General features: G+C 36.9%; 1 pseudogene; it reads right to left on the bottom strand.

The window, feature by feature from the left end:
• LOC102835266 overlaps nt 1-3,267 on the bottom strand; it is a 16,361-nt pseudogene extending 13,094 nt beyond the window's left edge.
• Nucleotides 3,268-4,065: the final 798 nt, after the last annotated feature.

Genomic DNA, 4,065 nt, shown 5'->3' with positions numbered 1-4,065 from the left:
TCAGACTGCAAAGTCGTTTGAACTGAGGTTAGTGATTCAAGCTCACCAGCTGCTCCTCAGAAACCCTATACAGGGTCGCTATGGGTTGGAATCGACTCGACAGCACTTAACAACAACAAAATATATATATACTTTTTTGTTTTGTTTTTTCTTTAACTTTTCTTGTATATCAAGTACTTGTCTGGAGTGTTAGTCCAAGAGTAGCTACTGTTGTTTGGTACCGTCGACGTGATTCTGACTCATAGCGACTTTATGCATAACAGAACAAAACACTGTCGGTCTTGTGTCATCCTCACAATTGTTGTTACACTTGAGCCCACTGCTGCTGACACTGTGTCAATCCAAATTGTTGGGGGTCTTACTCTTTTCCCCTGACCTTCCACTCTACCAAGCATGATGTCCTTCTCCAGGGACTGTTCCCTCCTGATACTATGCCAAAGCATGAGAGATGAAGTCTCACCATCCTGGTTTAGTCCTCAAACTAACATCTTTGTTCTTGAGCACTTTAAAGAAGTCTTGTGCAACAGACTTACCTAATGCAATACATGTTGTTTGATTTCTTTAGTGCTGCTTCTATGAGTGTTGATTATGTATTTCAGCAAAAAGAAGCCTTTGACAACTTCAATCTTTTTTTCATTTATATCATGATGTTATTTATTGGTCCAGCGGGGAGGACTTTTGTTTTCTTTACACTGAGGTGCAACCCATGCTAAAGGCTGTGGTCTTTAATCTTCATAATTAACTATTTTGAGTCTTCTTTGCTTTCAGCAAGCAAGGTTATATAATCTCCATATTGCTGGTTGTTAATGAGTCTTCCTCCAATCCTGATGCCACATTCTTTTTCATATAATATATCTTCTTAGATTATTTGCTCAGCATACAAACTGAATAAGGATAGTGAAACACTACAACCCTGGCACATACCTTTCCTGATTTTAAAACATCCAGTGTCCCCTTGTTTCGTTCGAATATCTGCCTCTGGGTCGATGTACAGGTTCCTCATTAGCACAATTAAGTGTACGGGAATATTCATTCTTCACAATGTTATCCATAGCTTGTCATGATCCACCCAGTAGAAATACTTTGCATAGTTAAATAAAGCATGGGTAAACATCTTTCTGGTATTCTCTGCTTTCAGCCAAGAGTCAGCTGATGTCAGCAATGATATCCCTCATTCTATGTACTCTCCTGACTCTGGTTTGAACTTCTGGCAGCTCCCTGTCAATGTACTATTGCAGCCAGTTTTGAAATACCTTTAGCAAAATTTACCTGCATGTGATATTAATGATATCATCTAATGATTTCCACATTTGGTTGAGTCACCTGTCTTTGGAATGTGCACAAATATGGACTTCTTCCAGTCAGTTGGCCAGATAGTTATCTTCCAACTGTCTTGGTATAGATGAATGAGCGCCTCCAGTGCTGCATCAGTTTGTTGAAAGACTTCAATTTGTATTCTACCAGTTCCTGGAGGCTTGTTCTTTGCCAATGTCTTAAATGTACCTTTGATGCTTTATCATCTCTATGCAAGAGAACAAGTTTCAGAGTCTCTTACAAAACCCTTTTTGGTCTTTCTTTCTTGTCTTCCTAGTGACCTTTTTTTCTTTTTTCCTGTAAGATGTTCTTGATGTCATTGTACAATTCTTCTGGTCTTCGGTGATTAATGTCTAAACATTAAGTCTGTTCTTGAGATGGTCTCTAAATTCAGGTGAGATATGTTCAGGTCAAATTTTGGCTATCCTGGACTTGTTTTCATTTTCTTCAGCTTCATCCTGCACTTGCATATGAGCAATTGGTGGACTGTTCCACAGTCTGCCCATGGCCTGGCTTTGGTTTTTCCACCATCTCTTTCCACGGGTGTAGTCAATTTGGTTTCTATGGATTTCATCTGGTAAAGTCCATGTGTATAGTCCATGTATATAGTATTTTTATAATACTATAAATAACTATACTAGTTGTTTAAAAAGGTATTTGTAGTGAAGAAGTCATTGGTCTTGCAATCTGTCATGCAATCTCCAGCATCATTTCTATCACCAAGACCATATACTCCAATTACTGCTTCTTCCACTTTGCTTCTAAATTTTGTATTCCAGTCACCTGTAATTATCAATACATCTTGATTGCATGTTTGACCAATTTCAGACTGAAGAAGTTGATAGAATTCTTCAATTTCATCATCCCTGGTTTCAGTGGTTGATGCATAAATTTGAATAATAGTAGCATCAATTGGTCTTCCTTGTAGATGGAGGGATAGTAGCCTATCACAGATAGCATTGTTTCAAGATAGATCTTGAGATGTACTTTTTGATGATGAATTGATATCATCCATCTTCAATCTGTCCTTCCCAGCATAATAAACCATATAGATTTATTCAAAATGGCCAATAGTAGTCCATTTTAGCTCACTAATGCCTGGAGTGTTGATCTTCATGCATTTCCATTTCATTTTTGACAACTACCAATTTTCCTAGAATCATACTTCCTACATTCCATGTTCTGATTTTTACTGGATATTTACAGCTGTTTCTCCTCATTTTGAGTTGTGCCCCATCATCAAATCAAGGTCCCAAAAGCTTACTCTGGCAAGTGGAGGCAGTGATCCAGTGCTAGAAGCTGTGGAGCTGCATTTTGAAAAGCTCCTAGTAGTATTCCAATGTACAACTAGATTTTATGAACATATATATATATATATGATTTATATATAACAATCTAAGGAATTACATTATATTAAGAATCACCTGGGGATCTTGTTAAAATGTAGGCTCTGATTCAGTATATCTAAGGTGGTAATGCAAATTACCATCAGGGTGTCAGACTGGAATGAACCATGTCAAAGCCCTAGTCTCAACACAGTGCAGTCAAATCTACTCAGAGTAGCTAATGGTGGTTGCAGAAGCTCTCTCAGTAGCACTATGGTGGTCAACAAGGATGAGCACTTAATGAATGGAGGCCAAAAAGGAACCAAGAAGAATATGATTAGTCCATTTTCTAAGAAAGACTGGTATGGCCCAAAAGCACCAGCTATGTATAATGAAAAAAATTATTGGGAAAATACTAGTAACAAGGACTCAAGGACCAAAGTTGTATAAAAATTGTCTCCCAGACCATGTTTCTGAGTGAGTCTTACAGAAAAATGAACTGGCATTTAGAATATTTAAGTTTGTTGCTAAGAATGTTCATGGCCAAAAGTGCCTGACTTGTTTCCTTGGAATGGACCTTACCTGTGACAACATGAGCTCTATGCAACAAGCTGGGATTACCATACATGGCAACACCACCCAGAACTCAATCCATATATAGAAGTAGCCAAAGTGAAACAAACATACAAAACTGAAAATAAGGATTCAGAGATGCTTATCTGTAATGAAGCCAACTACAATACAAAAAGAGGGAATAGTGTAGTTACATAACTTTCAAATGGTGAGGAAATCAAGTATATTTCAAAATAAAACAGATTGTTTTAATCTGGGGAAGACATTAATAAATTACAGGGTAACCTCAAAGAAAATTAATACCCTGTCATATTAAAACATAAGAGGAGAACCGCCAAGATTTAGTCAACATTAAAACAGCATCAATGAAGAGAATGACAAGAAAATACATAGATAAAATGAACTCAGTACAGAAAATTATGTAGTACACAGAAGCCACCAGCACCATAGAAAACAGACACAGCAAAGTGACTGCAGTCAGTTTATATCTATCAATTGTTACATTGAATGTAAATGGATTAAATGTACCATTCAATAGATGGAGTAGCAGAAAGGATAAGAAATGTTGTTAACAACCATGTGTAGGGTTTCTGAGGAGTAGTTGGTGGGTTTGAACTGCCAACCTTACAGTTAAAAGTCCAGTGCTTATCCTACAGTGCCACACCAGGTTAAGAAATAGGATCCTTCAAAAAAAAAAATTTATGAAACTATCAGCAATCAAAAATCAATAGGAATGGCAATATACATTTCTGATAAAGTAGACCTTAAGTCAAAAACTAGCATAAAATACAAAGAAAGACATTATGTCATGATTGAACAAGGGCAATTGAACAAGAGGACATTACCATAATAA

The sequence above is a fragment of the Chrysochloris asiatica genome, unplaced genomic scaffold (assembly GCF_000296735.1).
Source record: "Chrysochloris asiatica unplaced genomic scaffold, ChrAsi1.0 scaffold00206, whole genome shotgun sequence".
Classification (NCBI taxonomy): Eukaryota; Metazoa; Chordata; class Mammalia; order Afrosoricida; family Chrysochloridae; genus Chrysochloris; species Chrysochloris asiatica.
Note: the sequence above shows the minus strand (reverse complement) of the source record. Positions and strands in the feature narration are given on the sequence as shown.